Source organism: Nomascus leucogenys, chromosome 23, assembly GCF_006542625.1.
Source record: "Nomascus leucogenys isolate Asia chromosome 23, Asia_NLE_v1, whole genome shotgun sequence".
In the NCBI taxonomy this organism is placed as follows: domain Eukaryota; kingdom Metazoa; phylum Chordata; class Mammalia; order Primates; family Hylobatidae; genus Nomascus; species Nomascus leucogenys.
The window spans coordinates 31,093,093-31,120,572 of NC_044403.1; the positions used below are offsets into that span (position 1 = coordinate 31,093,093).

General features: G+C 44.3%; 1 protein-coding gene across 2 annotated transcripts in view; it reads right to left on the minus strand.

Annotated features, from left to right (window-relative positions):
* Window positions 1-27,480, minus strand: part of WNT5B (Wnt family member 5B) — a 75,945-nt gene that overhangs the window by 26,601 nt on the left and 21,864 nt on the right. The window contains exon 1 of one of the 2 annotated variants that reach the window (XM_003273682.4): window positions 5,964-6,051. The exons of the other annotated variant lie outside the window; for it this stretch is intronic. The gene's annotated coding sequence lies outside the window, so the exon portion shown is untranslated. Of the gene's footprint in view, window positions 1-5,963; window positions 6,052-27,480 lie in introns of those variants that run through there. 2 annotated transcript variants of the gene reach the window in all.

The window sequence follows — 27,480 nt, forward strand, 5'->3', positions numbered from 1 at the left end:
TTATCTCTTGAAAGAATAAATGAATTTCCCCACGACAGTTCTCTAACTTTCAAAGTAACAGGGCCTGGCCCGGTGGCTCACACCTGTAATCCCAGCACTTTGGGAGGCTGAGACGGGTGGATCATCTGAGGTCGGGAGTTCGAGACCAGCCTGACTAACATGGAGAAACCTCATCTCCACTAAAAATACAAAATTATCCGGGCGTGGTGGCACATGCCTGTAATCCCAGCTACTCAGGAAGGCTGAGGCAGGAGAATCACTTGAACCTGGGAGGCGGAGGTTGCAGTGAGTCGAGATAGCGCCACTGCACTCTAGCCTGGGCAACAAGAGCAAAACTCAATCTCAAAAAAAAAAAAAAGTAATAGCCGGTAACCAGTTTTCTCAAAGTGTGGTCTGCTGTATCTGCATCGTTTGGAAACTTGTTAGAAATATAAAATCTTTTCTTTTTTTTTTTTAGACGGAATCTTGCTCTGTCGCCCAGGCTGGAGTGCAATGGCGTGATCTCGGCTCACTGCAACCTCCGCCTCCCGGGTTCAAGCAATTCTCCCACCTCAGCCTCCCAAGTAGCTGGGACTACAGGTGCAGGCCGCCACACCCAGCTAATTTTTTGTATTTTAGTAAAGACAGGGTTTCACCGTGTTGCCCAGGCTGGTCTCGAACTCCTGAGCTCAGACAATCCGCCTGCTTTGGCCTCCCAAAGTGCTAGGATTACAGGCGTGAGCCACCACGCTCGGCAGGAATACAAATTCTTAAGCCCCAGCAAGACCTACTAAATCTGCAGCTCTGTGGGTGGGGCCTAGCAATCCCTCTTAACAAGCCCTGCAAGTGATTCCGATGCCCATGAAAATTTGAGAACCACTGTAATTTAAGCCATCCATAGAAATAAGTAATGAATTAATTCACTAAGGCCTTCAAGTAACACATATGTATTTTATCTTATTATTTATGTATGTGTATATATATATATATATATATATTTTTTTTTTTTTTTTTTTTTTTTTTTTTGAGACGGAGTCTCGCTCTGTCGCCCAGGCTGGAGTGCAGTGGCACAATCTCGGCTCACTGCAAGCTCTGCCTCCCGGGTTCACGCCATTCTCCTGCCTCAGCCTCCGGAGTAGCTAGGACTACAGGCGCCCGCCACCACGCCCAGCTAATTTTTTGTATTTTTAGTAGAGACGGGGTTTCACTGTGGTCTCGATCTCCTGACCTCGTGATCCACCCGCCTCGGCCTCCCAAAGTGCTAGGATTACAGGTGTGAGCCACCGCGCCCGGCCCCGTATATATTTTTGAGAAAGAGTCTCACTCTTGTCACCCAGGCTGGAGTACAGTGGTGTGATCTTGGCTCACTGAAACCTCTGCCTCCTGGGTTCAAGTGGTTCTCCTGCCTCAGCCTCCCAAATAGCCGGGATTACAGGCACCCGCCACCATACCCGGCTAATTTTGTATTTTTAGTAGAGACAGGGTTTCACCATGTTGGCCAGGCTGGTCTCAAACTCCTGACCTCATGTGATCCGCCCACCTCAGCCTCCTAAAGTGCTGGGATTACAGGTGTGAGCACCACCACGCCTGGCCTGAACTGTATACTTTAAATGGGTGAACTGTATGGTATGTAAATTATATCTCAGGAAAGCTGTTACATTTTTAAAAAGTGTTTCTGATGATGCAGTTAATTCCACCCCACTAGAGATGTCTGTACATCAGGAAATTTGTCAAGAATAGGAACACTCTTGACCGGCCAGGTGTGGTGGCTCACGCTTGTAATCCCAGCACTTTGGGAGGCTGAGGCGGGCAGATCACGAGGTCAAGAGATCAAGACTATCCTGGCCAACATGGTGAAACCCGTCTCTACTAATAATGGAAAAATCAGCCAGGCGTGGTGGCGCATGCCTGTAGTCCCAGCTACTCGGGAGGCTGAGGCAGGAGAATCGCTTGAACCCGGGAGGTGGAGGTTGCAGTGAGCCAAGGTTGTGCCACTGCACTCCAGCCTGGCCACAGAGCGAGACTCCGTCTAAAAAAAAAAAAAATTAGCTGGTGTGGTGGCAGGCGCCTGCAGTCCCAGCTACTTGGGAGCCTGAGGCAGGAGAACCACTTGAACCCAGGAGGCGGAGGTTGCAGTAAGCTGAGATCGCGCCACTGCACTCCAGCCTGTGTGACAAACTGAGACTCCGTGTCAAAACAAAGACAACAATAAAAGAATAGCAGCACTCTTAATAGCCTCAAACCAGAAGCAACAATATCCATCAACAATGGAATGGACAGGCCGGGCGCGGTGGCTCACGCTTGTAATCCCAGCACTTTGGGAGGCCGAGGCGGGTGGATCACGAGGTCAGGAGATCGAGACCACGGTGAAACCCTGTCTCTACTAAAAATACAAAAAATTAGCTGGGCGTGGTGGCGGGCGCCTGTAGTCCCAGCTACTCGGGAGGCTGAGGCAGGAGAATGGCGTGAACCCAGGAGGCGGAGCTTGCAGTGAGCCGAGATTGCGCCACTGCACTCCAGCCTGGGTGACAGAGCAAGACTCCGTCTCAAAAAAAAAAAAAAAAAAAAAAACAATGGAATGGACAAAACAATTAACTGTGATATACTATAACAAAGAATTATAATGCAGGAAGGAAAACAAACTACAGTTACATGCAACCACATGCATGGACACTCTGAACATAACATTGAGAGGAAGCAAGTCACAAGAAAGTATATGAACTATGGTTCCATTCACAGCAAAACTATCTTGTTTGGGGACCCACACATTGGTGGTTAAGCCACAAAGAAAAGCAAGCAAGGAAATGGTGACATCAGGGAGTGGTTTCCAAGGGAGGGGGCCGTGATGAGGAAGGGGCTTGAGGAAGTTCCTGGGATACCAGCAGTGTTCTATTTTCCAACCTGGTGATGGATATGTGGCAGTTCACACTATAGCAGTTTATAAAGTTGTGCATATATTATGCTGTATGCAATTTTCTGCATTATATTATACAACAAAAATATTTAAAAATAAAAAAGTCTTATTAATACCTAATGGCTTGAAGGTCTTTATATATTATATTTTCTTGGCGGAAAGTACAATTATGGTCTCATGGGGCATGTGACCTTTTTTATTTTTATTTTTTGACTTAAAAAAGAAGATCCTCATACTCAAAAGGAAACATACGTTGGGAAATTTAGGTACAGAGACAACCACGTGGGATCACTATTTGAGGGCAGGTGGGGCTGGTGGGAGGGAGTTCTGTGCAAACCACATGGGTATTGCACATGCAGTGCCAGGATCAACTGCACATGAATGGCAGCCACTACGCCAGGAGCCGACTCAGCATTTCGCTTCCTCTCTTGCTCAGTCCAGGAAATGAGGATATGGCAAAATCACCCTCTGTCTCACTTTTTTTTTTTTGGTCAGCTATTACTATTTAGTTCTGTAGCTATCTGTTTCTCTTGCATGAATTTTTTTCTGGATACCATTCTTCCCCAAAAAACATTTTTAAAAAGTGGTAACCAAAGATGAATCCAATAATGTACCAATGACTTTATCTGCAAATTCCACCACCTCTTACTAGAATCCCCGGATGCTCATCTTTCTTCTCAGCTCAATCAACACAGCCTTTCCCTGCCAGCCTTAATTATTTCTCCCGAGGGTCTCTGTCTCTAGGTCTCTCTCTCATTCCTCCTTCCAAGCTTTGCTCAATGAATCCTTCTAGCCCTGAGGCACAGTATTCCTTTGTGTGATCTCCTTGTGTGTGTGCATAATCTACAGTTGGTAGAAATGAAAATAAAAAATTGGGCGGGTAGAGGGTTGTACCAACTCCACCATGATTGCAGTAGTCCTTTGGGAAGCCTCATCTCCCAAATATTCTGCGTCTTTTCTCATTATTTCTCTGGCTTGCAGGAGAAGAAATGTCTTAGGGGTGGGGACGGGCTGGGGACTTGGTCGGAGTGATGAGATTTAAATTCTGGCCCTTAAGAAAAATGGTAAACACACCTTTCCCCAGAAATGTGTGTGCCATTCCCAATGATAATGTACACCATTTGGGAAGTATATAGCAAAACAGACCCAATCACAGTGCAGGGTGGCAGGGGCGCAGAAACAAATCCTGAGGCCTTCACACTAAAATCTAGTGCTTGATGTTCCAGAGAATAGAGCTTCCCAGCTTCCAGCTCCTGGTGCCTGGAGCAGAGTGAAAGTGACCAACTCATGCTCTGTGAGAATAAATTCCACAAAGTAGGCAGAGCAGATCCCCAAGGCTCTGGGTCCCTGTACAATTCCCAGAAATGGCAGATCCCGGATGACTCATCTTATTTGGAAAAGCACAATTTTCTCCCCAGGTATCAAGCAAAAGTCCACTGGAAGTCTTATTCTGTGCAGATGATAAGAAAGAGGAAGTTCCCTTCTCCTGAATACTAATAAAATGGTTTTAAAATATGCTCTAGAAAAGAAGGCAGAAGTGTATGGGTCACAGGTCAGTGTGGTTTAGGAACTGTTTCAAGCGAACAAGGCTGTGGACTTTTTTACAAGGGCTGGAGGACTGAGGGGTGTTTAGATGCTCTTGTCTTGCAAGTAATCTATTTTCACCAGATCTAGAGTTCGGGGTATTGTACTATAGGGGAAAAACATTTATTTGTGCAATTGCTACTGTTTTCTGCAAATTCCTGTCTACTTAGAGTGAATGAAGTAAATAAATGGACTTCTGGATCGCCACCAAGGGCAGGTGGATAACCTCTCTCTATGCCATGCGCTAATTAGAATAAAAATGTGTCTTGTGCTACCAAGTAGATGTACTACCGTGTTTGCGAAATGGAGCATATTTTTAAAGGACCTGGGGAAATCATGCAACTTTTAAAACCAGGATCACCAACTGGCAGACAGTCAGCTGTCTTTTCTTCTCGTTTTTGGAGACATCGTCTCACTGTCACCCAGGCTGGAGCACAGTGGCATGATCACAGCTCACTGCAGCCTCGACATCGTCTCACCGTCACCCAGGCTGGAGCACAGTGGCATGATCACAGCTCACTGCAGCCTCGAACTCCTGGGCTCAAGCGATCCTCCCACCTCAGCCTCCTGAGTAGCTGGGACTACAGGTGTGAACCACTGTGTCTGGTTAAGTTTTTAAATTCTTTTGTGGAGATGGGGTCTCCCTATATTGTCCAGGCTGGTCTTGAACTCCCAGCCTCAAGCAATCATCCCTCCTAGGCTTCCCAAAGTGCTGGGATTACAGGCATGAGCCACTGCGCCCAGCCCAAGTGTCTTTGACTAACACAATGTTTAAAAATCTTTGGCATATGAATGTCTCGGTGGGTGGCACACAGGCTCTCTAAGTTTCCTAAATCCCCACTGCTCTCTGTTGTATTTCTCCTGGCTACTTCACTCATTCATTTTGGAATGTTTGGAGCATTCACAAGTCATGTTCCAAAAGACTTTCAAATTTGCCATGCGGTTGTTTTTTCTTTTTCTTTTCTTTTCTTTTCTTTTCTTTCTTTTTTTTTTTTTTTTGAGACAGGGTCTCACTCTGTTGCTCAGGCTGGACTGCAGTGGTGCGATCATGGCTCACTGCAGCTCTGACCTCTCTGGGGTCAGGTGATCCTCCCACCTCAGCATCCTGAGTAGCTGAGACTACAGGCACATGCCACAATGCACAGCTAATTTTTGTATTTTTTTGTAGAGTTTCACCATGTTGCCCAGACTGGTCTTGAAATCCTGGGCTCAAGCAATCCACCTGCCTCAGCCTCCCAAACTGCTAGGATTATAGGCATGAGCCAGCCCATCATGCTGTTCTTTAAAGGGGCCTCAATATACATATTATATATATATTTTATATATTACATATATGATAATCACTGTACTAAATGCATAATCACCATTTATAAATCTGGATTTTCACAGGTGGTGTTTTCTGAAAGTAGTTATATTGACTGTTTTTCTAAACAATTCTGTAATTCAACCCCAGAAACTCAGTTTAGATAAGAAGTTATGGGCTCACCTGATTCCAGTCTTCTCACTCTCTTGAAATCTTACAGAAGCAGTCAACCTTCTGCTTCAAAAATTAGCAGTTTCCATTTGGAAGAATAGGGTAATTGTTTCATTTTTGTAAACAGGCAGGAGATGAATGTTGCAGTGAATGGAACAGCAGAAGTACAGCACCCCTGGGTCCACAGCACCTTCAATGACAAGCCCCAGGGTCTGTCTTCATCAGTCAGGTACCCAGGGGCAAGCGGCAACACAGGGGCCGCGGCTAGAGGGACCCTAAAGGCAGAGCATAGCTGAGAGGCTGCAAGCCAATTCTCCTCGTCACTCACTGCTCATGCAGAAACGACACGTGGGTTTTTATCTGGGGGGAAACCAGTAGCTCTAAGTAATGTGGGTCCCTCTAATGCTGTCCCTAGCTGTCGCCCCTGTGTCTCAAACTGCTCCTTCGATTGTGCGGGGAAGACCTTCCAAATTCTCTGAGAGAAGAGGAACCAAGCAGCTTTCTAAAGAAAACCACAGGCAAAACAATTTCACGCCCACTCAGGCACAGCACCAGTTCCTTGCTCACCGATGAGAACATTCAAAGCCAAGGTGGTCACGTCTCCTGTCTCCCCCTCCAATGCTAAGCAGCTCACATTCCCTTTGCCAAAACTAGAGTCCCTGCTAGCAAACCTCAGGCCAGGTTTGTGGGTCTCACAGGCCCTAGTTTTGAGAATTAAATAACTTCTGTGGCTGCCTCAGGCAAAAGCATGATCACCAAATTCAGGCCTGGGCAGGTTACAGAGGCTTTTGGTTCACCACCAAAATTCTTTAGTTTCTTTTATGGCTCTGCCAGGCTTCTTTTCACGGAACGCCTGGCCCTCTTGCTAAATTGCTCCCTCGGCTGCCTGTTTTCTTGGTGAAGGCTGCAATGATGGGGGTCAAGCCTTGCTGTCTATGCTGCCCCAACACGGGGCTCTACAGAAAATGAAGGTAACACAAGGACAGCCTCTGGGAAGCACCTAGCATTCAGCAGGCACTCAATAAATGTTAACTGTTCATCATTTAACAAATGCTTATTGTAGGTTTACTCAATACACAGTACTGTATAGGATACTCCAATAAATTAATAAAATGCTACTCTCATAGGAACTCGATATCACTGCCCAAGATGGTAGCCACTGGCCACATGTGGCTATTTAAATTAAAAATGAATTTAAATTACATGTTCAGTTCCTCCATTGCAGAAGCCATGTTTCAAGGGCTCAGTAGCCACAAGTGGCTAGTGGCTATTGTTTTGGACAGCACCGATTATAGAACGTTTCCATGATCACGGAGAGTTCATGGACTCTCTCACAGTGCTGGTCTGGAGTGGAAGCCAGGCAAGAAAACAAATCATCACTTGTACAAAACCAAAAGTTCCATTTGAAATCTATTGTTTAAACGTAGTGCAGTAGGAGCTTTAACAGAGTTACTTGCAAAGTACCATGACACTCAAGGTAAGGGTAGCAAACTCTAACCTACCGCCCAGGAGCAAGACCCCACCTACCAGCCATGGAGACAACCATTTTCTATTCCAATGACAACCTATATTTCCCATCATTACAGGTAATCTTTAGGAAAAGCAGCCATTCTGCAATGACCTTGAGAGCAATTTCCCAGGATCAGAACCAAATTGTTTGCTAAACGAAAAAGTTCAGACCCAGTAAAAATGCCAAAAAGTAATTTAAATGGAATTCTTTCTGTGACTCTTAATTTAAATCAACTAATATTATTGAGCATCTATTAGGTCAATAATCGAGTTCCTATGAGAGTAGCATTTTATTAATTTATTGGAGTATCCTATACAGTACTGTGTATTGAGTAAACCTACAATAAGCATTTGTTAAATGATGAACAGTTAACATTTATTGAGTGCCTGCTGAATGCTAGGTGCTTCCCAGAGGCTGTCCTTGTGTTACCTTCATTTTCTGTAGAGCCCCGTGTTGGGGCAGCATAGACAGCAAGGTTTGACCCCCATCATTGCAGGTCTTACTCAAAGCTGAGTAACAGGAATCCTGTAGAGGTGAGGCAAATGTATGTGATTATAATATTTAGCAGGGCAATACGTTATAATGGAGATATCAATTACTATCCAAACACCTGAGAAAGACTATGTCGTTCAAACAGTGGGGATGCTTTCTGGGGCTGATGGTATTTGAACCCGTCCCTAAGAGGACAGGCAGGATTCTCACAGCTGGAGATAGGAGAATGAGACCCGCCCACAGAGCAAAGGCACAGAGGCCTGAAAAACGCATGACACGTAGTTTCAAGTCCAAAATTCAACTTCAGAAGACAGAAAAGGGAAGGTGGAGAGAAAGAGAGACACACAGAGAGAGAGAACCAAAGTCAAAATCTAAAGACAAAAGTCATTAATTCTTCGTGAAGCAGAACCTTCCTATTGGGGCCCCCTTATAAGGAGTCTCGGTGTCTCCTGTCATCTGCAGGAGACATCCGAGGCATCTGAACAGGGGAGAGGCATCATCAGATGTGGATTTAGAAAAGCTCTGGTAATCGTTTGCTCCAATAATGATGGACAGAGTGTGGAGGGTAAGCATCTGGAGGGCGGGAGCCCAGCTGGGAGGTCTGATTCAGTAGAAACACTACAAGGGGCAGAAGGAGAGCATTGTCAGCCTGAGTGGAAAGGAGACGAGGAGGTGTGGTCTGTGCCTTACGCAGCCAAGGGATGACAAATGTCAGCAGCTGGAACAAATCACCAGCGCAGGCCTCGGGCCGCTGGCCTCTGGTCACTGCTGAATGGAGATGAAGAGTCCTGACTATAGTCTATCCGCATGTGGCTTTGGGGAGGGCCCACTGTTTCTGTGGTCACCTCCCAAGCTTCATGAGACGGCTGGAGCAGGTGTGATCTCCATGGGATCCGGCTATCTTGTAAGCACAGGCCATGGATCAGAAAGAGTCACCACTCCTGAAAACACAAACAAATTGAGATACATATCCCACCTTATTTTTAAGAATTCCTAAAATTTCTGAAGATTATCTGTAATATGTAAGAGATACATAACCCTCTTATTAAAATTAAGACAAAATGACTGTTAATAGTAGAAATAATTATTAATTATTTCCGCCCTCCTAGGCATGTATGTATTTGTCCAATAAGTTACTTCATTCTCATATGACGTTCCCCTCCTTTGGGCCCGCAAAGCCCATTGTAGCAGAGATCACTTGATGGTCACTAAAATTGCATGCCGCTGGACTACATTACCCAGCATCCACTGCACCAAGAGGTGGTCATATGACTGGGTGCTATCAAAAGGTATGCTAGAAGAAGTGATGTCTGCAACTCCCAGGCCTGGCCTCTAAAAATCTCCAACTAGGAGACCTCCAAGCTTGCTTTTCTTCTTTCAGCTTGATACAGACAAGCATGGTGGCCTTCAAAACCAGGCCAAAGGTAGAGTGATAAATCAGAAGAAGCCCAAGCCCCAAAATTACCAGGGGGAGACCTGCCTGATAATAATGAACATCTATTTTGGCTTTTACATGGGCTAGAAATAAATTTCTGTGATTTTAGAGCCAATTTACATTTGGGAGATTTGTTTGTTACAGGAACTGCAAGACCTTAACTAATACAACCTCTTACAACACTTATTCTGTTTTGTATTAGACTTACCTATATACTTTTTATCCCCCTTTTAGACTGTACATACCTTATTTTTATTTGTAGTTGCCCAAGGGGTTTCTAAGATTATCAAAGGGACATCAATTGTGCAAGGATTATTATCCCCATTAAACAGATCTAGGCTGGATGTGGTGGCTCATGCCTGCAATCCCAGCAGTTTGGGAGGCTGAGGTGGGAGGATCACTTGAGCCCAGGAATTCCAGACCAGCCTGGGAAACATAGTGAGACCCCTATCTCTACAGAAATAAAAACATTAGCTGGGCGTAGTGGTGCACACCTGCAGTCCCAGCTACTCAGGAGGCTGAGGTGGCCCAGGAGTTGGAGGTTGCAGTGAGCCACGATCATGCAGCTGCACTCCAGCCTGGGTGGCAGAATAAGACTGTATGTCAAAATTTTTTTTTCTAAAGATGTAGAGGTATCCAGCCACTTGTTCATCTAAGGACAAAGAATAAATGAGGGAACAGTGCCTGATGTGAGGTCTCAGACATCTTGTCTGTCTGGAAAGACAGGGAAGCACAACATCCTTGAGGTATTGAAAACAAAAAGTTTAATCCTATATGAAGCTATTTGCTGAGAGCAAGATCTAAATAAGAACTCACAATGTTTTACTAATGCAATTCCAGCCTCCATACAACTGTGTGACCCTAGACAAGTCACACACCATTTCTAGGTCCCAGCTTTCTCAGTTAGAAAATGACGGGGCGGCCATCCTGGTGAACACGGTGAAACCCCACCTGTACTAACAATATAAAAAAAAATTAGCCGGGTGTGGTTGCGGGCGCCTGTAGTCCCAGCTACTGGGGAGGCTGAGGCAGGAGAATGGCGTGAACCTGGGAGGCGGAGCTTGCAGTGAGTCGAGATTGCGCCACTGCACTCCAGCCTGGGAGACAGAGCGAGACGCCGTCTCAAAAACAAAAAAAAAAAAGAAAAGAAAATGACAGGGCAGAGCCACATAAGCCCTAACGTCTCTTCCAGTCCTAACTTCTCTAGCATCTATTGACCACCCAACCAATAGCTTAAATCGGACCACTAAGTTTGTTGGGCCATTCATTACTCTTTCAAAATATGTTATTTTTAGAATTCCCAACCTTTCATGAAAGTAAAGTCTAATAAAACACTAAACTGGGTGTTAGTTTTAAATGACAAAAGCTAATTAAGATGTTTGGATATTATCATTTTAAAATGCTATCAAATTTTAGACTGCCTTTCTTTGATTATTCGTGAGGGCATACATTTTTTAGGTGTTAACTAATCACTGGTATTTCCTCTTTCATCGTTTTTTTAGTTTTAAAAGCAGAACACTCACAGTAGGGTGACAGGAGGAGGTATTACTGCCTGCATGTTTTAGCCAGCGGCCAACTAAAGAGGACTAAAGTATTTTGCCCAGAATTGTCACCAGCTCAACCTACTTGGAACTGCAGGACTCCCAGCATTGGCTCAGCTCTGTGCCTCTCAGGGTATGCCTGCCTTTCATTATGTGCGAAATTCAATGGAATAAAAGTGGCCGCAAGCATAGCATTGTGGGGTTCCATATTTATTCTTTTTCTGTGACAGCCGCATCCAATTTTCTCAGTTGAGAAGTCAAAGGGGTTACAAATTCCACCCAGGACCTGGAAATCCAGCTGAGCTGTTTGAGTTTTCTTGTACTTCTCCATGAAGAAAGATTCTACAGAAGGGCCCTAAACAAACAATGCTGCTAATGATGTGTGAGGCAGATGGGTCCTCAAACGCAACTGGCCAGGGGGACGCTGGCTTTGCCTGGCTAACTCCAGTGCAAAAAATTGTTTTTGCCAAAGAAACCTTGTAACTAGATACGTGCTTGAATCACATAGAACGGAAGTGTTGAATCAGAAGGCATTTTTTTTCCCTGCTGCTTTTCCGAACCTAACCACGCTTTGTGGCCACAGCACTGTCCTGAAATCACCCTCTGTTTCTAGGTGATATGGTGCTTGTGCAATGATTCAAATGATGGAAGAAAAAAAAAATCTCTCCTCGTATCTGGGTTCTATCAGCAAAATAAAACAACACTGTTGGTTTTAAAAGCATTTAGAAATTTAGCTTAAAAAATAGGCTAAAAAACTGACAGAGAAATTCTAATGCGTACCCTCTGCAAAAAATGCCCAGTGGCTGGTGTCCTAAATTTCAAGTCCAGGAAACACGAGTAAGGGTCTCCAGCAGATCTCAGCTACCGGAGCAGGAATAAGGGAGGTGTGCTCTCTGTCTCCTGCAAAAGGGCCTCATCCTTGTGGATGTTACTGTCTGGGATGGCTGGATCTGAGGCTCTGATATACCACAAATAAATGCGTGCTGCTGGCACACGGCGTCACCGCGGTTTCCTTGTCTCCCGGGCTTCATAAGAAAAACCTTGCTTCTCCTACTCGTATGTAAGCACATTCACTGTTCCATAGAAAGCCTATACTCTGGGTGGCACCCACAGATGAAAGTGAGAACAGGAGCCGGGCGCGGTGGCTCACGCCTGTAATCCCAGCACTCTGGGAGGCCGAGGCAGGCAGATCACAAGGTCAGGAGATCGAGATCATCCTGGCTAACACGGTGAAACCCCATCTCTACAAAAATACAAAAAATTAGCTGGGCGTGTGTTGGGCGCCTGTAGTCCCAGCTACTCGGGAGGCTGAGGCAGGACAATGGCGTGAACCCGGAAGGCGGAGCTTGCAGTGAGCCGAGATCACACCACTACACTCCAGCCTGGGCGACAGAGCAAGACTCTGTCTCAAAAAAAAAAAAAAAAAAAAAAAAAAGTGAGAACAGGAATGTAAAAATGCATCCCAATGACCATCTCCAACTCAAAATGACTGAACCCCTAGGAAAACCTCAGTGATACAACGTATTCAGGTTTGTGTGAAAAGAAACCACACACCCAACACTAAAAGCCAATATCAATTATCAATAACCAAAAAGTCAATGGAAAACAGCGCAGTATAACATAGCCAGTGTGATATGACCCGACTTGGTTCAGTAGGGAACAGCATGGGAAGGTATGTGGCAAATGATAAAACTATTGCATTTTTCCAACATTAAGAAAACATCATCAAATACAGAGGCAAAACCAGAATGCCTTGTGCTCTTCACCCCAGCTCCTACGCAGCCCCAGACTTCTCCCCATCTGTACATTAGAAACAATCTCCCTTTCCCCCTTCTTTCCCACACTCACTGCCCACCCCAACACATATTTATTTTTAATTATTTTGGAAAAAAAAATAAGAGACTAGGTCCTACCGTATTGCCCAAGCTGGTTTTGAACTCCCGGGCTCAAGTGATCTTCTCACCTTGGCCTCCCAAAGTTGTGAGATTACAGGCATAAGCCACCGCACCCGACCCCCAACACATATTAACCAGAGAAAAATAATCAAAATTAGAGTCAATATTTATGGAGTGCTAACTGCATACTTTGTATGGGGGGCTGAGGGATGGGATGAACAGAGGCCTGGCAAGGTGAAGGGTAATGAAGAGAAACAAAATCCTTGCCCTACGTCAGCGGTGAAAGCAGCCAGGCCAGAAAAGGCCAGGGAAGGAGTGGTAATCACAGGCAAGAGAAGGATGGAGGGTTCAGGGGTACGGCCATGCTCCCATCTGTGTAAAACTCTGGGCAGCAGCCACTGTAGAATCTGTCCCTGTTTGGTTACCCCGTTTGAACAAACAGACCTTGAGACAGTTCGTATGCACAGAAGTAAACTCTTCTTGACCCATTAAACCCCTTCTGACTTAAAAAATAAATAAATAAAAACTTTTTAAAATTGAAACCAAACACACAGAGTAAAACGCATAAGTCTTAAATATACAGCTTGATGAGTTTCCACATATGCATAGACCCATGAAACTAAGACCCAGACCAAGAACCACCTAACCATGGGCAAACCAAATTGATATGCTGCAGATAAATGCAAGAGTAGAATCTAGTTGGATCTCTAATATACCTTTTAAAAGTTGTTTTAGCTGGGCACTGTGGCCCACGCTGGAAATCCCAGCATTTTGGGAGGTTGAGGCAGGAGGATCACTTGAAACCAGGAGTTAGAGACCAGCCTGGGCAATATAGGGAGACCCTGTCTCTACAAAAAATTTTAAAATTAGCTGGGTGTGGTGGGGCAAGCCTGTAGTCCCAGCTGCTTGGTAGGCTGGGGCAGGAGAATTGCTTGAGACCAGGAGTTCAAGGCTGCAGTGAGCCATGATTGCAGCACTGCACTCCAGCCTGAGCAACAGAGTGAGACCCTGTCTCAAAAAAAAAAAAAAAAAAAAAAAAAAAAAAAGGCCGGGTGCGGTGGCTCACGCCTGTAATCCCAGCACTTTGGGAGGCTGAGGTGGGCGGATCACGAGATCAGGAGATGGAGACCATTCTGGCCAACACGTCTCTACTAAAAAAAAAATACAAAAAATGAGCCAGGCATGGTGGCAGGCGCCTGTAGTCCCAGCTACTCGGGAGACTGAGGCAGGAGAATAGCGTGAACCCAGGAGGCAGAGCTTGCAGTGAGCCAAGATCGTGCCACTGCACGCCAGCCTGGGCAACAGAGTGAGACTCCATCTCAAAAAAAAAAAAAAAAAAAAAGGAAAAGAAAAGAAAAATGAAAATATAAAAGTTGTTTCATTGTTGTTGTTTATTCTGATATTTAGAGACAGTTTACTCCTTCTGGGGGTTTGTGGGTGGGAAGTCAACTAACAAGGATCTAGGAAACACTAGGAAATATTCTCCTAGCAGGCACACACACACTCATTCAGGATAGTATTTTCTACCTGTTGGCTGGGCACAGTGTCTCACACCTCTAATCCCAGCACTTTGGGAGGCCGAGGTGGGCGGATCACCTAAGGTCAGGAGTTCGAGACCAACCTGACCAACATGGAGAAACCCCGTCTCTACTAAAAATACAAAATTAGCCAGGTGTGGTGGCTGGCTGTAGCGGAACTACTCGGGAGGCTGAGGTGGGAGGATCGTCCCAGGAGCCCAGGAGGTTGAGGCTGCAGTGAGCCATGATTGTGCCATTGCACTTCAGCCTAGGCAACAGAGTGAGACCCTGTCTCAAAAAGAAAAAAAAAAGAATTTTCTACTTGTTTAGGCATCTCTCAGGATCCCTGACATTTAAGAAATATTTAGGAAACCAGGCTCTGACTTACTGCCACCACGTACTTTGCATCCCTAATATTTAGGAACAGGGCATGAAGCAGTTGACTTTTATATGTAATCTGGGCACTTCCTCTTACGTAACACCACAAACTTCTCGTTCTCTCCAACTATTTTTTCCATTTATAAGACATTTCTCTCCCACGGTAGGACAGCGACAGTTTGACAGTGCTTTGTTTCCAGATCTTCCATTCTTCTTTTTCTAGCTTTGTCTTAGAATTAAAATGAACAGTTTCAAAAATAAACTTGATTTTCTTTAAAAGAAAAAAACAAACAAAAACGCTTAGTTTGGAACATAACCCATAGTTGGAAGTGAACCACCTGCTCTCTCCCAGAGCCATGGATAATTCAGTGTTAACCATGGGATAATGCTGGCCCAGGAATTCAAAATGCTCATATTTTAAGCACTTACTATCTTATACTACATAACACTGAAAAATACTAGTTAGCATATTAATTCATGTAGTAGCCCCAACTTTCTGTCAGTTTGTGACATCTTACAGGGTGTTTTTAATAAGCAATATGTTTACAATGAAAGTTGTGCTGGTCAGGATGTTAATACAGCGTTAAGGAAGCAAATGTGTATTAAACTTGATTAGCAGCTCCTGGGCATTTCCTGTAGTGAAGCTTTACAGACTAAGACACGTTTCTGATTAAATCACAAGGCAAGCTGACTCAACTTCACCTCTGCCAGTGGTGACAATTTCTTAGTATACTATTGTTTAAAGTATGGCCTACTTTTTAAAGTTTATAGATATAAAAGCAGGAAAATGGCTGAAAGAGGGATCCCAAAGATTGTGTTTTCCATTTTTCCATAGCACTTTAGCAGCCATTGACATGCCTGGGGACATCCATAATCACTCCATTTGAAATTCCTCCTTTTCCTCCCTTATTGCAGGAAGATCACTGAGCAATCCTAATCACATAGCAGTCTAACTGATCAAACTTTTATGTACTGCAGCGAAACCATTCCAATTGCTCACAAATTTATTGAAATATCAAATAAAAAGGCAACAATAGGCCAGGTGCAGTGGCTCGTACCTGTAATCCCAGCACTTTGGGAGGCCGAGACGGGTGGATCACCTGAAGTCAGGAGTTCAAGACCAGTCTGGCCAACATGGTGAAACCCCGTCTCTACTAAAAATACACACACACAAAAAAAATTAGCTGAGCGTGGTGGCACATGTCTATAGTCCCGGCTATTCGGAAGGCTGAGGCAGGAGAATCCCTTGAACCCAGGAGGCGGAGGTTGCAGTGAGCCGAGATCGCGTCACTGCACTCCAGCCTGGGTGACAAGAGCGAGACTCCATCTCAAAATAAATAAAGGCAACAATAGCAGATGACTGCAAGCCTGAGTGTGCGCCTAGGTGAGGGGACTCAAAGACGCTCGGCAGGTCGGAGGAGAGATGCGCTCAACCTGAATTGTTCCCATGACCCTGAGAAAGTGACTTCTCATTCTGTGCCTTATTTTCATTTGTAAACAAACAAACAAAAAGCAAGCAAACAAAAAGCAACCACTGTCATTAAATGTCTACACAGTGCTTTTGTTAAATATCTACACCTGCTTTGAGTGTCATCTGGTTACTAAGATTTGCTATTATGTGACAACTCTCATTTAGGTTCCCTGAACCAGTTAAATTAAGGAATTTTTTTTTCTTTCTTTCTTTTTCTGAGACAGAGTCTCGCTCTGTCACCCAGGCTGGAGTGCAGTTGCGTGATCTCAGCTCACTGCAACCTCCGCCTCCCCAGTTCAAGCAATTCTGCCTCAGCCTCCTGAGTAGCTAGGATTACAGGTGTGCTCCACCACACCCAACAATTTTTTGTATTTTTAGTAGAGACAGGGTTTCACTATGTTGGCCAGGATGGTCCCGAACTCCTGACCTCGTAATCCACCCGCCTCAGCCTCCCAAAGTGTTGGGATTACAGGCATGAGCCACTGCACCTGGCCCATTAAAGGATTCTTGATGGCTACAACAGTAGCCACTTGATTTCTTATGTTAGTTACTTGAACTCTTTGGCCTTCAATAGTAAGTTAGTTAGTTAGTTAGTTTGTTTGTTTATTTTGAGATGGAGTCTTGCTCTGTCGCCCAGGCTGGAGTGCAGTTGCTCGATCTCAGCTGACTGCAACTTCCACCTCCCAGGTTCATGCGATTCTCCTGCTTCAGCCTCCTGAGCAGGTGGGATTACAGGCGTACACCATCACGCTGGCTAGTTTTCGTATTTTTAGTAGAGATGGGGTTTCACCATGTTGGCCAGGCTGATCTTGAACTCCTGACCTCAAGTGATCTGCCTACCTCGGCCTCCCAAAGTGCTGGGATTACAGGCATGAGCCACCGTGCCTGGCCAAATAGTTTAAAAATAAAAAATAAATAACAAAGAATCTCACTGAAGCTTGAGATTGAAGCTCAGTCTGAAGCCCCAGGCAAGCTGTTCCAACTTTAGAGAAAATGTGGACAGGGCTTTCATGCCTCTTTAATTTCCTGCACACAAGGCAGAAGGACAGTGCTTGGTGTTACTGATCTCTTTAGGAATGGCTGGATTCAGGAAGGCAGTGGCATCATGTGACATAAAGGTGTGGTTTTATCTCAGAACCATCTTTTCTGGGGTGTGAAGAGTTAATGCTAGCAAGGCTGAGCCTTTGCTTTTCTGCCCCCTGAGATTCTGGCTGTTTTTTTTTAAACCTTTAACCCTATCCTCTTGGCAGAAAAGGGGACCTGGCTGTGAACTCTGTAGCTGGGCTGATCCCTAAAGCTCCTCTGGGTCTGACATTATGTAAGAAATGTAAATGCTCTGGCTCATCCAGATACGACTTTCCAGCAAAGCCTGGCCTGGCGCCAGCACCGTTTCAAAAAGGGAGTACCCTTCGCACTCTGGCTCAGTCAGGCCTTGGGCGGCAGCGTCCCGCCTAACGCGGAGTTCCAAATCCGCTCTGAGTAAGACTGATCTTGATTCCCCCTTGTCTTTTGAAATATTTATCAACATGCAAAAGCCTATGAGGATCCTGATAAAAATGACCTTTACTGGCACAGAGAACATAGCCCCAGGCTAGGCAGAAGCAGCCAAGTCAGCAGTCCACTCCACGGTGGTGAACGCTTGGAATGTAGTCAGCTCTAGGCAGTCTCTAAACCTGTGCCTACTTCCCTTGGAAAACAGAATTGAAACTGCTTTAAAACACTGCTTCTCCACGCCCACTTCGGCCCTCAGTACTGACATTCTGGAAAGAGCTCTAGCTGCAGTAATCATCCCACCCCACAAACATAAAATGGCACTTGACGAAAATTGACATGCAAGAGCCTCCCTTGAGAGCGCCTTCTCTTCTCTCCTCTCCAGATGCTATGCCTCGCCTGCTTCCCCTTCTGCTCTGCAGGGTTTCACTCATCATTAGTCCTGGTTGTACTTTACACTCTTCCCAGGCCCTGTCACTCTCTTCACGCCCAGCCACACCCCGCTTTTCCCAGCACTGTCCCTCCATGCCAAAATCTCCCTGAAGTTCTGCTCCCGGGCTCTCACTGGGAAGAGAGGTCACCCACACCAGAGTGGGCTTTTCAAGGATAAAGGGCTTGTAGGGAAGTCACCGCTAGAGGGTGACATAATTACACACCAACACATTCCTGGTCATGCAAGGCCACAGCCAGCTGTGGGCCTCAAGGCATAAAACAGATATCAGCCTATCTACCCTGCAGTACACACACTCACACAGGCACAAACACACACACACACACTCTGTCACACACACACATTCTCTCTCTCACGCCCACACACCCACACACTCTCTCTCTCACACACACACTCATCCCCCCACCACACACACACTCTGACCTACTTTGGCTAGCAAACCAACCAGAGCCTTTGAGTGGTGCGTGATCACCACACCTCACCGTGACCAGGTCCTGCTCACAGTATGGTCAATATCACACTCACTGTTAACTCCTGTTAACTCTATTTTTTTCCCAAGCCAAAGGTACTTTATGAGGAGTTGTTCAAATACATAATGGGACAGCAGTACTCCTAACAAGCAAAACATACCACACATTTACATGGCACTTAAAGATCTCAAAACATATTTGCACAACTTTTTTTTCCTTTTATTTTCAGTTGGCATGTAAAAATTGTACACATTTATAGAGCACAGAGTGCTATTTCTATCCATGTATGCTATGTGTAATGGATCCAATCGGGGTAATCAGCATATCCATCACTTCAAAAACCATTTCTTTGTGTTGGGAACACTGAAAATCCTCTCTTCTAGCTTTTTGAACAAATAAAATAAATTGTTAACTATATTCGCCCTACAGTGCTTTAGAACACTAGAACTTATTCCTCCTGTCTAGCTGTAATTTTACATCCATTAGTCATCCTATTCCTGTCCTCCCCTCCCTGCTGCACTTCCCAGCCTCTTTCTTTCTTTCAGACAGGGTCTCCCTCTGTCACCCAGGCTGGAGTGCAGTGGTGTGATCATAGCTCACTGCAGCCTCAACCTCCTGGGCTCAAGCAATCTTCCCATCTTAGCCTCCAGAGTAGCTGGGATCCCTGGTGCGCACCACAATGCCAGGCTAATTTTTGTAGTTTTGTAGAGATGGGGGTCTCCACATGTTGCCCAGGCTGGTCTCGAACTCCTGACCTTGAGTGATCCACCCGCCTCGGCCTCCCAAAGTGCTAGGATTACAGACATGAGCCACAGTGCCTCACCCCTACTTCTATTTCTATGAGCTTAGTTGTTTTTAGCTCCCACACATGAGTGAGAACATGTGGCATTTATCTGTCTGTGTCATGGACCTCTCTTTATGTGGCATCATAGAGTAACTGCATCCTAGCAAGGCGGACTGCTAAACTTATGTTGTTAACACAGCAAAGCATGGTGGCCGGGATACGGGCTCTAGATCCAGATCACAGAATTCAAATTCCAGTTCGGTCAGCTGTTTGGTCTTGAGCAAGTCACTTCTCTGGGCTGTACTTTCCTCATCTGTAAAACGGAGATAGTAATGGACCCTCTTCATAGGTTGTAAAATGAGCTGTTGTGACAATTAGGGAAGTTCATATATGTACAGACCTTAAAAGAAGGCCTACTACTCAATAAATGCTCTGTAAACATTAGGCTGTTTTCATTATGGTCTGTCACTGTACTAGGAGGTTACACACATTACCCCAGTCAACCCTCACAAAACTCCCAAGATTTGGAAATCACTAGTTCCATCTCACAGATGACACAATTGAGGCTCTTAGTGGTTAAATAACTTGTCCAAAGCCATAGAGCTAGTAAGTGACAGAGTCAGGATTTTATCCTAGAATTCATCTGACGGTAAAACCTCAGTTCTTTTCACCATACCACTGGAGAAAATTTCAACCTTTGTAGCAGAGGAGCTGATGATCTAAAAGACAGAAGACGGAGGGGGGTGGGGGACTATAGTTTTTTCCTATATTATTTTTATTTTGCCGAAAAAGAGAGAGCTTTTACGAAGTATAATTTAACAGAAGTTTTAAAGAAGGAAAAAAAAAGATGGGTACTAGGAGGTTCTACCAGTGATTCTCAGTTCTGTGATCCCCAGTTCCCAGGTGATGCTGACAGCAATGTGAGAAATGCAAATTCTCAGGCCTCTCCCCAGATATCCTGCATCAGGAAGCCCTCAAGTTTATTCTGATGCCTAGTCAAGCTTCAGAACCACCGCTCTAAGCAAAAGAAAGAGTAACAGTTGGGTCAGGTGTAATGACTCACGCCTACAATCCCAGCACTTTGGCAGGCTGAGACGGGTGGGTCACCTGGGGTCAGGAGTTCAAGACCAGCCTGGCCAACACGGTGAAACCCCATCTCTACTAATAATACAAAAGTCAGCCAGGCGTGGTGGCAGGTGCCTGTAATCCCAGCTACTCGGGAGGCTGAGGCAGAAGAATCGCTTGAACCCGGGAGGTGGAGGTTGCAGTGAGCTGAGATCGTGCCACTGTACTCCAGCCTGGGTGACAAGGTGAGACTCTGTCTCAAAAAAAGAAAGAGTAAGAGTTGGTAGTGAAACCATAGGTCCAAGGCCACAGGACGGATGGATGTCTGGCAGAAGAGGAGTTCTGGCTATTTCTTTGCGGGTGAATGGAACATGCTACCCTTCCTGACTTACAGAGGAGAAGGTAAGATGCAAGCAGACAGCTGGCTCTACCTGAAAGATCATTCTCTTATGTGCCTACACTTTTGTTATGTTTCCAGTCCTTGAACCTGTACATTTCTTTCTTTTTTTTTTTTTTGAGACGGAGTCTCACTCTGTTGCCCAGGCTGGAGTGCAGTGGAGTGATCTCGCTCACTGCAACCTCTACATCCCAGGTTCAAGCTATTCTCCTGCCTCAGCCTCCCGAGTAGCTGAGATTACAGGCACCCACCACTACGCCCGCCTAATTTTTTGTATTTTTAGTAGAGACGGGGTTTCACCAAGTTAGCCAGGCTGGTCTCGAATTCCTGACCTTGTGATTTGCCTGCCTCGGCCTCCCAAAGTGCTGGGATTACAGGCGTGAGCCACTGCGCCCAGCTTCGAACCTGTACATTTCTTTAAAACAGGAACTAAAGTTTAAAAGAAGTTTAACTGTCGGCAAATGTACATCTGTATAATTTTGAGGCACATCTGTATGGGTTTTTTTTTTCTTTTTCAAAGTGCATCTTTATAAAAGAAAAAAAACAAAAACAGCATTTACTAGGTCCCTACTGTGTGCCAGGTATGCACTAGGCTTTTCCTTTCTCGTGGACGTTTTCTTAACGAATCTCACCACAGCTCTGTGAACAGCAATCACTTTCGTTTTATAGGTGAGGAAATTGAAGCTCAAAGAATTGAGTGACTTTGCCATAGGTCATGCAACAGACTACAGTGGGAGGGCAAGGATTCAAACACACAGCTTCAGACTCCAAGTGTGGTGTGAATACAGCTCACGGGAAACGGGAACAGAAGGCACGGGCACGTAGGGGAGAGTCACACATGGACGCCGCAGGCAGGACATCCTGAACTCCTCTCTTTTTCCATTCTTGTCTGGTTCTATTGTTAGAGAGAAGAATGGGGCACATGAGGGGAGAGCTGACTAAAACAAAATTTTTTTTTGAGGCAATCTCGGTTGTAAAAACAGTTGCAAAGTCCAGACCATGAATTAAAATTTTCTGACGTCAGATACTGAATTCCAATTCCAGATACATAAGCGTTAAAATAAAGGTTTCTCTCTTTTCTCTCTCTCCCCTCTCTCTCTGTTACCCAGGCTGGAGTGCACTGGTGTGATCACGGCTCACTGCAGCCTCGACCTCCTGGGCTCAAACTGTCCTCCTACATCAGCCTCGTGAATAGCTGGGACTACAGGTGCGCACCACTGTGTCTGGCTAATTTTTTAAATTTAATTTTGTAGGGATAGGGTCTCCCTGTGTTGCCCAGGCTGATCTTGAACTCTTGGGCTCAAGTGATCCTCCCACCTCAGCCTCCCCAAATGCTGGGATTATGGGAATGATCCACCGAGCCCAGCCAGATTGCTTATTCTTTTTTTTTTTTTTTTTTCAGATGTCTTATTCTTGGAAAAAATAAAAGCTAAGAATTCTTTGGGAAAGTGATTTTTTAGATTTTTTGGATTAACTGATGCCTCAATATGGAAGATCCATAACAATGTATGACAATACATGGTTGCTATTGTAATGTTATTTTTTTCTAAACAATGTAAAACTTCAGCCTATTCTCTAAAAGAATTTCCACTATAATGTAATGACATTCTTCCCATCAACACCTATTCAAATTCTAGGTTTCACTATGGATCCTCCAAACTGAGAACCTTATTTCTATCACTCTGCTGGCACTTATAACACTAACAAATACTGTCACTGTCACAGGTATTTTCTAGCTCACCTGCAGGATCCCAAGTTCTTAAAGGCAAAAACATAATCTTCTACATCTTTGTTTATTTCATAGCACAGAGCAATGTATATAATTTGCATTAATATTTTCCTGAATTTTTTTTCTTGAGAGATGGTCTGGCTCTGTCACCCAAGCTGGAGTGCAGGGGGGCAAGCACAGTTCACTGCAGCCTTGACCTCCTGGCCCAGCGGTCTTCCCACTTGCCTCAGCCTCCTGACTAGCTGGGACTACAGGTGCATGCCATCATGCCTGGCTAATTATTTTTATTTTTATTTTTTGTAGAGATGGGACCTTGCTATGTTGCCTAGGCTGGTCTCAAACCTCTTGGAATCAAGCAATCCTCCCACCCTGGCCTCCCAGAGTGCTGGGATTACAGCCACCCTGCCCAGCCTGAATGATTGAATAAATTGAAAACCCATCTTTCTAAGTGTTCAGTGACCTGGAAATGGCTACATTTAGAACACATTTTATTTTTCTAGAGTTGTTCTATCTACCTGTTTTGTAACAAGTACCTAAGGTGTTTGTCAACATTGAGCAAACAATACCTGATATCTGAGATTATTCTATTACTGTATTTCTAATTCTTTGGTTGGGTGCCTGAAACTACAAAAACACCTATTATAGTTAAAACTCAAAAGCTGCAAATAACGAATTACAAATGGCAACCCCATTTCAAGAGTAAAAGGGCGTGACCATCCATCCGGAGTGAATAGTAATAGCACAGCACCCCCTTTCACCTCCACGTGTTTTCCAGTGAACCCACATTCACCCTCACGGGAAGGCTCTGGCTACCCAGATCACAAGCCTTATTTTTACGGTAGTGGATAAAGATGATCCTAAGCCTACATTTACAAGATACAGTAAGCTAATAATTTGGGGGAACATCTCAAATCTCTCAGGAGGTTCCTGGCAATCTGTTGATGTGAGAATACTTTTCACCTATTTTTCTCTCTTTTTTTCTATCTTTATTTCAAAATATTTGTCCTGCTAAAATCTTTTTAAAATTTTTAATTGTAAAGTACACATAACATAAAATTTGTCATCTTAACCATTTTTTTTTGTTTTTGTTTTTTTTAGACGAAGTTTTGCTCTTATTGCCCAGGCTGGAGTGCAGTGGCACGATCTCGGCTCACTGCAACCTCCACCTCCCAGGTTTAAGTGATTCTCCTGCCTCAGCCTCCTGAGTAGCTGGGATTACAGGCAGACGCCACCACGCCCGGCTGATTTTGTATTTTTAGTAGAGACGAGGTTTCTCCATGTTGGTCAAGCTGGTCTCGAACTCCTGACCTAAGGTGATCTGACCTCCTCAGTCTCCCAAAGTGCTGGGATTATAGGCGTGAGTCACCGCGCCCGGCCATTTTTAAGTGCACAGCTCAGTAGTGTTAGGTATATTCACATTATTGTGCAACCAATTTTCAGAACTTTTCCATCTTGTAAAACTGAAACTCTATACCCATTAAACAACTCCCCATTCCGCATCAACCCTCTCCCCAGCCCCTAGCAATGATTATTTTTTCTGTTTCTATAATTTCGACTACTCTAGATACCTCGTATAAGTGGAATTGCACAGTATTTGTCCTTTTGTGACTGGCTTACTAACTTAGCCCAATGTCCTTAAGGTTCATCCATGTCGTACTATGTGTCAGAATATCCTTCCTTTTCAAGGCTGAATAATATTCCCTTGTGAGTATATACCACAATTTGTTTATCCATTCGTCAATGGACATTCGGGTTGCTTTTAACTTTTGGTATTATGAATAACGTTACTATGAACATGGATGTACAAATAGCTCTTCGAGCCCCTGATTTCAATTCTTTTAGGTATATACCTAGAAACAGAATTGCTGAATCGTATGGTAGCTCTATTTTTAATTTTTTGAGAAATGGCCATACCATTTTCCATAGCAGCTGCACAATTTTTTATAATAGAGATGGGGTCTTGCTATGTTGCCCAGGCTGATCTTGAACTCCTGGGCTCAAGCAATCCTCCTGCTTCAGCCTCCCAAAGTGCTGGAATTACAGGTATGAGCCACTGTGCCTGGCCCACAACTTTACATTCTCACCCACAGTGCACTAGGATTCTACTATCTCCAGATCCTTACCTATACTTGTTATTTTCTGTTTTATTAATAGTAGCCACCCTTATGGATATGAGGTGGTATCTTACTGTGGCTTTCATTTGCATTTCCCTAATGACTAATGATGTTGAGCATCTTTTCATGTGCTGTGGGTCATTTGTGTATCTTCTTTGGAGAAATGTCTATTTAAATCCTTTGCCCATTTTTAAATAGGGCTTTTTTTGGTTGTTGTTTCTGCTTAAATCTTTTATTTGCAATCAGTGAATCAAATCCTCACCCTCTCCTATCTTTAATATTCTGTCACGAAGAAGCGTCAAGAGAGAGATGCTCTCCTACTTAGAAATACTTAGCAATAGAATGAATGTCACTCTCAAGAAACCTTGAAGTTGGAAAGGCAGCATTTTATTATAAACCTCAGATTACTAATGGCTGCCCAGAACTCTCGAAGAAGTTTCGATATGTATGAAGTCTTTCATAAAGAGATTATTATTTATATTATCCATCTCATTCACTTCAGTTCAACATTGACAAAATGTCTACTACATAGCAGGCATTGTGCCATAGACACACTAGAGTTCAAGGAAAATAGACACAGAATATTTTAACTTTTTTTTTTTTTTGACAAGGTCTCTTGCTCTGTCGCCCAGGCTGGAGTGCGGTGGCACAGTACCAGCTCACTGCAACCTCTGTCTCCTGGGTTCATGCGATTCTCATGCCTCGGCCTCCTGAGTAGCTGGGATTACAGGCATGTGCCGCCATACCTGGCTAATATTTTTGTATTTTTTTTTTTAGTAGAGACGGGGTTTCACCATGTTGGCCAGGCTGGTCTCGAACTCCTGGCCTCAAGTGATCATCCCGCCTCGGCCTCCCAAAATGCTGGGATTAGAGGCATGAGCCACTTTGCCCAGCCTATTTTAACTCCTTTGACCCAACCCATAAACTAGACTCTGGGCCACTATTTTTGGAGAGATATATGTATACTTGAATGAGGAGTTTAAAGCTACAGAGCTCTTCTGATCTTTCCTGCCAGGTCTTCCCCTTCTGAAGGAGAAAGTATGAATCCTTAGGTTAAGCCTGACCTTGGATTGGGCCTCTCAACTTTCCCACCCTACCCAGGTGAAAAGCACATTCCACCTGAAAAATCTAGAATTAAAAAAGAAATTCTTGGTAAGGCTTTGGAGAGACTCCTTACACAAGGCTAACATTTCTGCTTTTAAATAGGCTATAGTTCATTCAGAAAAAAACCTCTGGTTGCAACTTGTTAAATCATACACAAAAATCTCAACCAGTTTTAAAAATATGAAGAGCAAGCCACGGGATTTTCTACACTGGTATACATCTTTGCCAGACAATCAGAGTCTCCTGTCTATACACACTCTCCATATATTTTTGTGTCCTAAGTCTGAGCATAACCCAAAACTCCCAAGAAGTTACTGTATTTGAAGTTATTCTTAATATCTGGAGCCTGCATTAGGAACAATGTCTAATTCCATGGGCTAAGGAGACGACAGTATGCTAGGCTCTTGGCCTCACAGAGTGTTCCCACTGGAAAGGTCCCTGAATCACCCTGGTGTTACACAAGAAACCGAGACCCAGAAACGAGAGTCGTTTCTTCAGTAGCATAAAGTCACCAGGTGTTCAGATTCTGCATAGTGCTCATTCTATGCCCTAGTTCCTTTTCCCCAGGAATGCTTTTTCTGTGATGCTTCTTGATGCTATATTTTCCTATTTATTGAAGGTGAAAACAGTCATATTGCTGAAAATCCTTATAATATATACTTGAGTGCCTTAAATAAAAGGCTCTGTGTTAATAAGATTCTAGAATTCAAGCAAGAAAAACTGTTGCTAGAACGAGGACCAGACGGCCAACTTCTAGTGAAAATGCTTCCAGACGCCTCTGAATGACTCTTCAGATTTGAGAACAGAGGCCTTTCTAGAGAAGGAAAACCATTAGGCTCCTTCTTAGTCCGAGGCTGGTCAGACCCCTTGTCTAAAATTCCCCCCAAATGTGTGGGGTACTTTGGTTTTTATTAAGCAGGATTAAGTTACACTGAGGTGCTTTGGATTAAGGCCTTGACATCAACCCAAACACATCTAAGTGCACAGAACAACCAAAAAGTGACTTTCACGCAGAATTTAAGGCAAAAGTTTAGGCCGAAGTGACTGAGAAGAATAAAAGCCTCGATAACCCCCAGGATAAGAGTGAAGCCCAGGCATACCCCAGAATCGTGACACTTACTGCCACCGTGCATCTGGATGTACTGGATGACTAACAGTACAGTCTATTTTTTCAGGAGGGTTATAAAAATCTATGGGCTTCACACTGCGTGTAATGTGGGTGAGGTAACAAGCTGGCGAGAATTTTTGCTTCTGCATTTCCTGATTTAGGAAAGAGGAGTGGTAGGGGTGTAAAAGGTGTATTATGCCTATTACTGAATCTGTATGTATTTGGTCTAATATTGGTTGCTTGGGCAAAAGTTACTCTCCTACACTGAATATGGAACCCCTTCCGAATCTTGTTCAGGTCCTCAAAGAATCAATGAAACCATTTTCCCTTTCTGATAAATCCGCTTGTCTTGTATCTAGTTGTGTGGATCCATACATTAAAATACAGAGGATCATTTTCTCTGATCCAAAAATTCTTGGTTTGGGGGTAGTTAAAATGAAACTTCTGAAATTCTATCCTTAGTACGGACATTTAGGACCCAGGGGCTACATCCTAGAATGGAATTGTGCCCTGTTTCCATAAAACAGTTGATAAACCAAAAGACCCGACTGGATTGTCTTAAACCAAGTTCAATTGT